Source organism: Octopus bimaculoides, chromosome 19 (assembly GCF_001194135.2).
Source record: "Octopus bimaculoides isolate UCB-OBI-ISO-001 chromosome 19, ASM119413v2, whole genome shotgun sequence".
Taxonomy (NCBI): domain Eukaryota; kingdom Metazoa; phylum Mollusca; class Cephalopoda; order Octopoda; family Octopodidae; genus Octopus; species Octopus bimaculoides.
In genome coordinates this window covers 23231455-23245211 of record NC_068999.1, presented here as the reverse complement: position 1 = coordinate 23245211, position 13757 = coordinate 23231455, and the positions used below count along the sequence as shown (strand labels likewise).

Below are 13757 nucleotides of genomic sequence, written 5' to 3'. Positions count from 1 at the left end.
TATCATCCTCCAACCACATCTAATGCACTCCTAACTTCACCAAGCTGTGCTGCCAGCCAATGCTTTCTCTCATTTGAACCACCTCAACTGCCAACCATATGCAACAACGCAGTTTTACAGTGTCTTGCTGCATACACCTGACAGATGATGCTTCTGCACTACTCAGGCAACAACCCTCCAACCCATGGGTAGTTTGGGTAGTTGTTGGTGAGGGTTCTACAAGATCAGAATGCAAATCTTAGCTCAACCTCTTTTAGTTGCTTTTTATGACAAACAAAGGAAATGCTGAATCTATTCTTTGACATGCTGGTCTCCCACATGGCACTTGAGCAAAATGAAATGAAGTGTTTTGCTCAAGAACACAAAATGTCACCTTGTCTGGTGACACATAAATGGCACCTATGCCAGTGGCACATAAAAAGCACCTAGTACACTCTGTGGAGTGGTTGGCATTAGGAAGAGCACCCAGCCATAGAAACCAAGCCAAAACAGACTACAGCACTTGGTGCAGCCCCTAGCCTTGCCAGTTCCTGTCTAGCAATCCAACCCATACTAGCATGAGAAATGGATGTTACATGATGATGAACACTACTTAAAGTTGTGGTTTATTACTAACCAGTGTCAAATCAGTGTCACTTGTGCCACTAAGATTAGTTGTATTACTATTGGTATTGTTACTGTTAATGTTTTTATCATTATTATTATTATTGTTATTTTCATCCTTTTCCATTGCTGTGAATTTATAAAGTCTTGCTATATTTCCTCTTCATCATTTTATTCATCTGTTAATCTTTGAAATGCCTAGACATTGCTTTTACCAGTGAAGTACCTGGAATGTTAACAGCAGTGAACTTGAAAATGTCTCTATAGTTGCAATACGATGGTGTAGATAGCCAGAAGTCCACGTTGAATGCTGTTCTGGAAATATACCGATCTACCCTAACAGGATCTAAACGTGTGTGTGTGTGTACCTTTTGTTTCAATCATTAGACTGTGGTTATGCTGGGGCATCATTTTGAAAGATTTTAGTCAAATTGACCCCAGTACTTATTTTCGTTTTTAAGCCTGGTACTTATCCTATTGGTCTCTTTTGCTGAATTGCTAAGTGATGGGGATGTACACACACCAACACCAGTTGTCAAGTGGTGGTTGGGGGAGAAACACATACACACACACATATATGACAGGCTTCTTTTAGTTTCCATCTACCGAATCCACTCACAAGGCTTTGGTCGGACCAAGGTTATATATAGAAGACACTTGCCCAAGGTACCACACAGTTGGACTGAACCTGGAACCATGTGGCTGAGAAGAACACTTCTTATCATACAGCCATGCCTATATATATATATGTGTGTGTGTGTGTGTATTGATATATGTATGTATAAATTTATATTATAGACACCCCCTTCTCACTCTCGCACATCAGAAAAGCTGTCAGTGAGCTAGTGACTGAACAATTGGAAACCTGTGTCTATGAACACATAAACTGCAATATAAAATTACTAAAAAAATAAATGGCTTGAAATTACAAATAATAGTAAAATATATGCATGTTTGTAAATGTGAGTCTACGTGTGTGAAATAAATCTAAATTCGCGTGTGTGCGTAAATACAGGATGGACGGATGGACAGATAAACAGACAGATAGATGTTCCAGTCAAGATGATCTTCACAAATTTTACTTTCAACATAGAGTAAACCCATCAGTAAACGTTTGTTATTGTTAAACTTCGTTAAATAAATGACCTTACTCTAATAGATGAATATATATATATATATATATATATATATACACACACACACACATATATATATAGAGACAGAGAGAGAGAGATAGTTATAAAGTATATAAAAATTCATATTGTAGAATTTTATTAATGAGCTATAACTTTTGAAAGTATATGCCTGAGTGTATATGAACTGTAAATATACTGAAACTTAATACAAGCAGAAAGAAACATTAATATCTTTCTCAATGTATGCCTCTACTGAATGTGTGTGTATATATATATATGTGTGTGTGTATGTAGGAATGTATCTGCACAAGTGTGTATCTTTAATTACATGTGTTCATGTGTTTGTAACTTCACTATTATATAGATGTATGTGATGTACAAACGCATAGTAACAGATACAAACACATGCTGCTTCACTTGTACATATATATATATATTAGCCTGGCAATCATAGATGAAGCCAAGTCTATGTCTGAGGCATTTATCATTGATTTATTATTGGTGTCTTGTCTCCTTTATTTCCAGAGTGGGAGCAAATCTTCAGCAACAATGGTAGATTTGTCTTCTTTGTGGCAAATCTCCCCCTCCCTCTCTCTTTCTCTCAGCTCCTTCTCACTAAAGAAGTAGCTCTTAAGTCAAAGTAGAAAGAAACATCATGCAGAATGGGAGGAGGTAGAGGTAGGCAGAGATCAATAATTCAATTTAATTTACATACAGTGTGCAGTAAATAACCAATAATTCAATGTGGTGGATCAATAAACAATAAGATACTGATTTACTTTCATTGTTTTATTGGGTATCAATTCCTTGGGCAGTTCTTTAGGAGATGAGATGGAATGGAACACAACATTAACAACATAGGAATATATCATAAATATCATATATATATGTATATATATATAATGTTATAATAAAAACTACAAGTCTTTTGTGAAATACAGCTACACAGGATAGTTGTGCGTGTGTGTATGTGTGTGTGTGTGTATATATACTTATATATATACATGTGTGTGTGTGTATGCACACATACATATGTATGTATATACATACCTGTATATAAGTGTGTGTGTATGTGCATGTATATACATATTACACAAATGAGAAAAATATAAAATACAGGTATGAACACGACACAAAAAGAGTTTACAGGTACTAACACTAAACTTGACATCAGAGCAAAAGAGAGAACTGTATATTTTGTTATGGCAAAACAATCTTTATAACTTATTTTTGTTTTATGTGATTTTGGTCAAAACTCTAGAACACTGAATGAGATCTGCTACCGTACATACATATTACCAAAATATTCTTGTCCTGGTGGAATTAATTTTGCCATTCATTGCTCTGCCAATGTATAAGATACTTTACACTAATATATTAAAGACAATTGTCTATACCAGTTCCCTTTAAATACTAACCCACTGCTTCACTCAAAGAAAGCAATATGATTTTCAAAGTAAATATATAGTTTTCTGAACCAGTTAAAAGCAGCGATATTTTGTTATTACTGTGAATCAGAAAAGTTAATGGAGCAGACTTTATTTAATAGAGACTTCCAGTAAATACAAAGTAATTCAGTAGATGTTTAATAATAGTTTTATAATAAAGTAGGCATGGACTCAAATTCATAAGGTTGAAAGTTCTCAGTTAAAAATATATAGATACAGTAATAGAGAGAAGCAATACTGATATCTTTTCTTAGCACTTAGATGACCTCTAAATGGTGAAGGACTAGGGCTGGATATTTCAGTCTCAACACATCAGAATAATGAAAGATAAATGACTTTCGTTATAATGTGATTTGATCTTAGAATGGATTGGAGGAAACAAGATACTGTAAAAGCATTCTGTCCACTATTCTACTCTCTTTTGGCCATTTCTAATCTTGTAAACCCATCATTTCATATCTATGACACTTGCAAATAATAAAGATTTCTCAAACTGGCATGAGGCCAGACATTTCGAGGGAATGGCTATAGTCAATTGAAATCAACCTTTTATTACTGCTAGTAATTTTATTGGCAATATTTGAACTGAGAATATAGAGGGACATAATTAATAACTGCAAAGTCCATCAAACTGGCTAATTTACCAAACAATAATGAGTTAATGAACGGTAATGATAATAATGATTTCTTATCTATGAGGTTGTTTTTCTAAATGAGGGAGGAAGGTTGCTCTTCCTCTTCTCACTATATTACCGATGCTAGCTACAAAAGGACTAAATCAGAAAACATTTTCAAATATCTAATCCAGTTATGTAAATTGGACTGGATTGCCTATGTTCAGTTCACTGCAGGACGAAGGCCTCAGTGACTTTTCTCCACCAACCATTGTCAAATGTGTAGGTTGTGAATTTGAACCAGAGATCATACTGCTTTGCCACACTGGCTCAAGGTGGCTTGGCAGAGGGGTGCATTATTTTTTTTTTAATATTCTTACCCAGAAGTAGCTAAGTTAATTAAAGCAGCCTCAGTGCTCAATTGATACTTATTTTTTTTGGCCCCAAAAGGATGAAAGGCAAGGTTGGCGTTAGCAGAATTTGAACTCAGAACATTATTTCTCTGATGTTTTAATAATCATTAATAGTTATCATAATTATGAATAACAAGTAAAAAAAAAGTTGATTGTCATTGAATGTAGAGGAAAATATTCTTAAGTTAAAACAAAACAGATAAAGAAAAATTATGGGTTAAGAACCAATGAATTCTGCAAAGTGGTGAAATAACACAGAATCAATGAAGACTGATTTAAAAAACAACTCTGTATTAGCGATAACAACTATTTGAATTACAAATTACAAATAAATACAGAAGCATATAAAGATCATACAAAGATAAATCAAAGGGTTAAACAAGACAAACCTCTAATAATTCCTATGATTATTCAGGTACAATATATAATGAAAGAAAAAAACAGTCCAGATGTGTGTCTGAATGTGTTGATTAAATATACTTTGCCATTGTTATTGTCATCATTATTCTAAACAGCTTTTTTTTATTATAGTGTAAATGCAGTTATCCAAGGACAATTCTTCAATACAACATAACTCCAAGTATCTTCATTACAACCCCTGTGAGGCCCAATGTTCTCGAGATTGTACACAATACTATTTCAAAAGTTTTTGGTCTATCGCTATCATGTGAAATGCATCACAAAAGAAGCTTACTGAAACTGTAAAAATATAATATGAGAGAGTGGTTAAGCTGAAATAAGTAGTGTCTACATATTTAAAAGTCATAAAAAGTACCAAAGTTGGCAATAATTAAAATTAACTTCAGTAATTAGTCATTATCAGAGTCCTACCAAAATACATCAACCTAGTGTCAGATGCCAAAAATCCTGGTGCAATATAAAAATTATTAGATATGAAAAACAACAGGAAATTGTTAATTCATGAGTTGGGAGAGAGGTTTGATTGAGTAGTAGTAGTAATATTTTAAATAAGCTAACAAGTACAAAGGGGTGAAGTAACCGACCTGGCAGCAAACACTTCTTTAATAGAGTGAACAAGTTATTTGAATAAATGAAAGATAAATCAATTGTTCATTAATGAATCACACTAATTGAAATTAGATACAATAGCAATTAGTTTATTTTTATGAGTTCATGGACTGGAATTACTTGGTATCATGAGTGGTAAATCGTTTGTTAAGATAATCTGTCCACAGCCTGTTTTTAACCCATGGCAGATTCTAAGGAGCTTTTATTAAGCTAAGCCTGTGAAACATATGCTGGTTTCATTTCATAACCACAACAAATATTGGTTTCAAATTTTATTTGAATTTATTGTATCAACCCCAAAAGGATGAAAGGCAAAGTCAGCCTTGGCAGAATTTGAACTCAGAACGTAAAGACAGGCGAAATGCCACTAAGCATTTGGCCTGGCATGCTAGTGGTTCTGCTAGCTCATTGCCTAAAACCACCACAAATATTGATATCTCTTGTCCTTTGTTAAAAAATCCTGCAGGGGATTTGGAACCCGTGATAATCAATGTGATAGGTACAGGAATCTAAACTACACAAGAAAATTAAGAATTAAAAAAAAGAAATGTTATAACTTTAGTTTTTTAACAGAATTAAAAAAAAAAAGTTTTTATAAGGTTTCGGTTTCTTAGAATAGAATATTATTCCTGTCTTATTATTCCTATCACTAAGGCTCTATTTAGGATTGGTGCACAACTCTGATTTTTTGTGTGTAAAACAAATGATATCCTCTCTTGGCCTGTTTGGTTTATCATTATCTATGAGAAGACTTGACGCTAATTACTTATAAAGCCCAGAGTGTTACTCTTTCATACAGTAATGGATTGTACCTACCTGTTACACCTATTTATATCTAAATTCAATTTAATGAGAGAGCTTCTTCTACATGGCTGCTTAACTTGCTAGAAATAGATCAAATTACTTCCAGCTTTAAAAAGAAAAATAGGATGACTGACAATGGGATAATATAGATACACTACATCAAAAAACAATATATATACACTATATCAAAAATTAAAGCCTGAATGCTTTGAATGTAGGTCAGCTCTAGCAAGGCTGGCTAAGGACTAAATAGCAACATGCAAACCATACATCCTATTCTCATTCTCTAAAACTTGGCTATATGATGTGGTGGCTCTACCACTCAGATCTTAGTAATAACAGCTTCCAGTTAATCTTCCTCAAAGTCTCTTTTACCCATTCCTATAAGTTCATCTGCAGTTTTTACCACTATCCAATCACCATAATCTTTTTAACTAATAGATGCAAGATGTGTCTACAATCTAGATGATCAACCAACCTGTTAGAAAAAACAGCCAAATCTCCCTCAAAGAAGGACACCTTAGATAATATGTTCTTGGAAGCACTATGCTTTGGAAAAAGCAAGGAGGATGATGATCACAATGGGATGCTTTTGGTTAAAACTGACTTTGGATTAAACAACAACAACAATGCTTGCACAGTGACCTTCAGGTAAACAAAAGAGGCTTTTGTTCATTGCACAAGCTGCTAATTTTTCTACCATCAAATTGCCTTCTGGTTCCTGGCAAAAAAAATATCAACTTTTCAGAATCCTCCTACCTACCCATGTGTGTGTGTGTGTGTGTGTGTGTGTGTGTGTGTGTGTGTGTGTGTGTTTATAGATACATACGTGGCATGTAAATAACTGTGATAAACAATTTTGCCATTTCTTGTTATGTTTCTGATATTTTTCAAAAATACTTATAACTAAAAATCAAAAGTTACCTGTAGACTCAGTTTACTGGCAGTTTACACGTATAAAGCTGTCTTCCAGTAATAACATCTACAACAATGTGGAATGAATGAATTGCAACTTTTCTTTATTCCTAAATTCTCATCTATTACAATATTTAACATAGTCCTTTATCATTTAAAATGGTCATATCCAGTCCAAATATTCTACTTGTTTTATGTTCAGCGTGGCCAGATCTGGTCACTTAACACTTACCCTACAATATAATTCTAAAAATAAACAATCACAACATCAAAATCTTTAAGCTATGAAATAAAGCATGCTTATTTCAAAACAATGTGAATAAATAAGGATTACATTTGACAGTAAACTGAATGCTAAAGGGTTAACTTATTTATTCAGAATCACTGACTCAAGAGATATAAGAGAATGTAGCCATATCATACTCATTGTCTGTATTACAATACAAAAAATAATATCCTATCTTTTATGATTCAACTATCATATATGCTAGAATTTTTCATAACAGATGTGACAAATTAAAATAATACCTTTTGACAAAGTATAAGGCTAATTGTTATAGGTCACGTGATTACTTAATAGATCACATTTCAGTTTGCGATGTTTTCCAACAGTCTCAAATGACACTACAAACATATGGAAAAAAAATTTCATTTTCAACTTAGGAACTTCTGTTCTACAAACTATGAACATACGCTTCCATCCTCCTTTTAATCATACATCCGGTGTCCCCTTTCCTTCTATTCCTTCAATTAAGATATTCTAGATCTATGTCATGTAAAAATCATGGATGTGTATATAAGCATGTAGATGTGATTGTGTATACCTCAACATGCCGGTGTTTAAATGTGTCTGTAAACATGAATGTGTGTCCCTGTATATAAGAACATGTATCAATGTGTGTTTATTGCTACTGGTTAAATTTTCAGCCTTTCTAAATTTAGAATTTTCTTAGGTAACTTCACACCAATAGCAGAAGGTAAAACCTATGCCTTGCTTGATATTTTAGTTCTTTCTCCCGCTCTAATTCTCAGCTTCCTCCAGTGACTCTTACACATAGTGTCTCTTGGCCTTTCAACCTCACTCCCACATCAGTCCTTCACTTCAATTTCTTCCTCATTTGTCTACAACCAAAGCAACAACACCACTTTCACTGACTTCAGCACTCACAGACAAAGGTTATGAATCAAGAATGTTCACTTCTTTACTCCTCACGTCAACTGAACTTACTAAACACTTCTACAAACTCTCCTATGAACAAACTATTTCTGATAGCAGACTGTTACCAGCTACTTCAGATTCTGGATAAATGCCATAGAGATTGACATTGTCATATATCTTCATTTCATCCACCCTGAACAGATTTAAACCAGATACCCAATTAAAAAAAAAAATGGTTTCAAATTTTAGCACTGAGCCAGCAATTTCAGGGGAAGGGGTAAATCAATTACATCAACCCCAGTGCTCAACTAGTACTTATTTTATCAACCCCAAAAGGATGAAAGGCAAAGTCAACCTCAATGGAATTTAAACTCAAGGCACAAGGATAATATACTGTTAAGCGTTTTGCCCAGCATGCTAACAGTTCTGCCAGCCCACTACCTTCTTCTTCTTCAACAACAACAATACATCATACCAAAAACAATCAAAAATGCAACACAAATTGCACTTATAGAATGCACTCTTCAAATAAAATTTTAAAAAAACAAATAATGAATATTTAAAAGAACATGTAACAGAAAAAAAGAATTGTTTTGAACTGTTTAACAAATATTCTGAACAATGCACAAACCAGATTTGTTAGATAATGGCTACGGCAGCAAGTGATAATGCAGAATCATTAGAGCATCAGACAAATTGTCTTGTGGTATTTCTTTCAGCCTTTCATGTTAAGAGTTCAAATCCCATAGAGGTTAACTTAGTCTTTTATTGTGCCAAGGTCAATAGAACAAAGAGCCAGTCAAGTACTGTGGTTGATTTAATCAACTAGTCCCCACCTCTTAATTTCTGGCCCTGTACCTGTATTAGAAATAATAATAATAATAATAATAATAATAATAATAAAATTATTATTATTATTACTATTATTTAAGGGTTGACAGAATAAGTACCAGATGGACACTGGAGTCAATGTAATCAGCTCATCCCCTCACCCAAAATTTCAGGCCTTATGCCAAAATTTGAAACCATTATTATTATTATTATTATTATTATTATTATTATTATTATTATTATTATTATTCAGTAGTCTTATTTTTATCACATGCTTTCACTGCACAACCTAGTGCAGCTCTGTGTGCCTTGGGTATGTGCTCTTATTTTTACTGTATTGAAAATGTTTTACAGAGGATGTGTGCGGTGCCTAGTAGTGCTATTTTCTTAAGTTATATATACTTGTTAGTCCTGGTGTTTTTGTTATGTATTTGTCTGAATATTTTTTTATCATACCTAATGTGCCTACTATGATAGGAATTGTTTCTGTTTTTAGATTCCACATTCAAGTTACCTCTATTTCCAGGTCTTTGTATTTTGAAAGTTTCTTCATTTCTTTTAGAGAAACATTGTCATCTGTTGGTATTGATACATCAATTAGAAAGCATTTTCTTTCTTGATGATCTCTGACAACTATATCCAGCCTATTAACCTTAATTTCTCTATCTGTGAGTATTGGCATATCCCATAGTATGGTTGCTTTCTCATTTTCTGTGACCTTTTCTGGCGTGTGCCTATACCATTTTTTTTCTATTGTTATTCCACAGTGTTGGCATAACTTCCAGTGTATATAGATCCCAACTCTGTTGTGTCTGTGAATATATTCCTTCTTAGCCAGAACCGGTCAGTTGGAGACAATATGATTTACTGTTTCTTGTCCATTTCCGCATATTCTGCAGTTACTTGTTTTATTATATGTTTTTGGTAATTTCTGGTGGGGAGGTTTTGTGCTGTAATTAAAAATCCTTCAGTCTTTGCTTTGAGTCCTGAGTTTCTCAGCCATTGTTGGGATTTTTCTTAATCTATTTCTTTTTTTATTATTATTATGATTATCATCATCATCATCATTATTAAGGCAGCAAGCTGGCAGAAATGTTAGCACGCCGGACAAAATGCTTAGCAGTATTTCGTCTGTCTTTACGTTCAGAGTTCAAATTCCACTGAGGTCAACTTTGCCTTTCATTCTTTTAGGGTTGATAAATTAAGTGCTATTTGCGTACTGGGGTCGATCTAATCGACTGACCTCCTCCCCAAAAAATTTTGGGCCTTGTGCCTAGAGTAGAAAAGAATTGTTAGCAGGCTGAGCAAAATGTTTAGTGAAATTTTGTACATCTTCACATTCTGAGTTCAAATTCTGCTGAGGTCGACTTTGCCTTACATCCTTTCGGGGTCAATAAAAAAGTATCAGTTGCATACTGGAGCCAATGTAATTGACTATTCCCCTCCCCAAAAATTTCAGGCCTTGTGCTTATAATAGAAAGAATTATTGTTATTATTATTATTATAATTAAGGTGGGAAGCTGGCAGAATCGTTAGCACACCGGGCAAAATGCTTAACGGTATTTCGCCCGTCACTACATTCTGAGTTCAAACTCCAGCCAGGTCAACTTTGCCTTTCATCCTTTTGGAGTCAATAAATTAAGTACCAGTGAAACACTGGGAGGTGGTGAGGTTGATGTAATCGACTAGTGCCCTCCCCCAAAATTTCAGGCCTTGTGCCTATAGTAGAAAGGATTGTTATTATTGTTTCAGGGTTGACAGAATAAATACTAGTTCGATACTGAGGTCAAAGTAATCAGCTTATCCCCTCCCACAAAATTGCTGACCTTCTGTCAAAATTTGAAACCATTATTATTATTATTATTATTATTATTATTATTATTATTATTATTATTATTATCTTTGCACAGAGGCAGTAACATGGCCAATGAGGTAAATTTGAGGTGTGGTTATTGCTTGCTGAAAATCATTATTATTATTATCATTATTATTATTATTATTATTATTATTATTATAGTGATGAGCTGGCAGAATTGTTAGCTCACCAGACAAAATGCTTAGTGCCATTTCATGCAACTTTACATTCTGAAGGTCAACATAAGTATCAGTTGAGCAGTGAGGTCGATGTAATCAACTAACCTCCCAACCACCGCTAACAAGTAAAAAAAAAAATTATTTCAGGCCTTGTGCTTGTTGCAGAAAGAATTATTTAAGGCAGTGAGCTGGCAGAAGTTTTATCACACTGGGCAAAATTATTAGTGGTATTTTATCTGTCTCCACATTCTGAGTTCAAATTCTGCCATGGTTGACTTTACCCTTCATCCTTTCAGGGTTGATAAAATAAATACCAGTTGAGCACTAGGGTCAATGTAATCAACTTACCCACTAAAACCATTATTATTATCATTATTATTACCTCGGCCTTAGCGAAGGCAGAGGTATTGTTTTCAGTTGTGCTTGTTTGCTTGTCCATGGACAAGATATCTCAAGAACTGTTGGATGGATTTGGATGAAACTTTCAAGGATGTTTGGCCTCGTGACTGACACAAACTGGTTAGATTTTGGGATCAATCCAGTACTGGACAAGGATTCTGGATTATTTTTCCTATTTTTTTACTTAATTTTAGAAAGCAGTTGGGTTCATTTTTAGTATTCTTGTTTGTGGGAGCAGTCAAGTTTATTTCAGATATTCTTCATTTTAAAAATCATCTCTGGCTAATCACTGAGAAGACATTAGTGTTGCCTTGGCGACGGTTTGCGCTCTTGTTATCATTATTATTAAGGCAGTGAGCTGGCAGAATCGTTAGCACACCGGATGAAATGCTTAGCAGTATTTCACCCATTCCAACATCCTGAGTTCAAATTCTACTGAGGTTGACTTTGCCTTTCATTCTTTCGGGGGTTAATAAAATAAGTACCAGTTGAACACTGGGGTCGATGTAATTGACTCATCCCCTCTCCCAAAATTGCTACCTTTGTGGCAAAATTTGAAACCATTATTATATTATTATTATTATTATTATTATTATTATTACTTAATAACAATAATTTCAAAAGTGAATAAAAAAAGAGCCTTTGATTAAAAGCACCTGTGAATAGAAAATGAACTGAATCAAATTAAATTTCTCCTACATACTGAAAAGATAGTTGCTGCTCAGGTTTTCTATTTGTATTACACTGCTAAAAGTAGGAAAATCTTACAAGTCCAGATATCTTTATAGAAGTTTCATTGATAGTTTCATAGGAGATAGTTAAGTTCTAAGATCTGAATTAGATTTAGTAGCAGGAGTTCATGTTATTTGTAATACATTTTGAAAACTGATAGCAACAAGATGATATTATAATTCATCTGAAAATAAACTAATTTTCTTTCATTTGCAGTGGAGCATAGTAACATTACTAACTGGATTTACTAACTGGATAGCTATATCAGCTTTAACGGCCATATAGCAAACATGAAGAAGCTTTCAACTAATTCAGCTTCCTTCACGGAGTAAAGAGATCCAAGAAGAAAGAGACAGTGGAGTAGAGAATAGTAGCAGGCAGGACACATCACAGGAATCAATGTTGGCTATAAACAGAAAAAAATAAAACTAACATTCCCACTTCAGCAACAATATTGAAAAAATGAAGCTGGTACAAAAAAGTAAAAAGGGGGAATAAAAAAAAACAGAGGAAAATTTTTAAAAAAACATGATCTTTGATGATCTTCATGAAAGACAGAATTAATCAAAATAATTACGACAGTACACTTGTCAATGGATTGATGCCCCAGATATTTAAGCCCCCCCCCCCACACACACACCTACACACCACTCCTATCAAAGTAAAGAAAATTGGCTGCCAGGTTGTAATTAGTTTGTGTAAGTGATACTTAATTAATGTCAGAACAAGAAAGTTTCAAATCATCTTCACACTGGCTCTAGGATAATAACACTAGCTCAACACTTTAAACTGGTCACCATTAATATGAAACCACTCAATAATACACTTCCAGTTTATGCAAGGGAAGGACGAGAGTTTATCAGTATCAAATTAAGCTTTATTGATTGTATCTGACACATTAACTTTCTACGTAGTGTACATGTACTGAAAAGCATGGAAGCATGTGAGCAGGCTAACTGTAGATACATAGATAGGTAAGATGGTAGCTAACTGCCAATAAGACAAAATTGCAAATGTATCTATGATGTTTTGAGTAGAACACAGGCAATTATAAATAGTAAGAACAGTAACACATCCAACTACAAAACAATTATAAAATAGTTACCCCAAGGATTACTGCAAATTTCTAACTTGTATACCTATTCAACCTATGTATCAATAGGAAAATAATAAATACACAAAATATTGATTTCAAATTTTGGCACAAGGCCAGTAATTTCAGGGAAGTGCGTAAGTCGATTATATTGACCCCAGTGCTCAACTGACACTTATTTTATTGACCCCAAAAGAATGAAAGGTAAAGTTCACCACAGCGGAATTTGAACTCAGAACATAAAGTTGGAAGAAATGCTGCAAAGCATTTTTTCTGACATGCTAACAATTCAGCCAGCTCGCTGCTTTAATAAACATACAGTGTTAAATACTTTAATTAATGTTTTTTTACCATGCATGCATTTGGTTCTACCAACAAAAAAAAACTTTAATAACAAAGGAACTAAGATAAAGTGACATCATAATTTTATATTATGCTTTTGTACTATTATAGATCACATGTTCTGAATATACAAAATTTTGTATGAATTGTTTGAATATCCTCTAGAATAGTCTCTTTCAACTGTACTCACATACAGACACTATAT

General features: G+C 33.8%; 1 protein-coding gene and 1 pseudogene across 1 annotated transcript in view; one reads left to right on the top strand and one right to left on the bottom strand.

The window, feature by feature from the left end:
• The window catches only part of LOC106873095 (protein O-linked-mannose beta-1,2-N-acetylglucosaminyltransferase 1), a 154814-nt gene that overhangs the window by 78650 nt on the left and 62407 nt on the right, over positions 1-13757 (bottom strand). The window lies entirely within an intron of this gene.
• On the top strand, positions 10851-10995 carry LOC128250176 (U4 spliceosomal RNA; annotated as a pseudogene).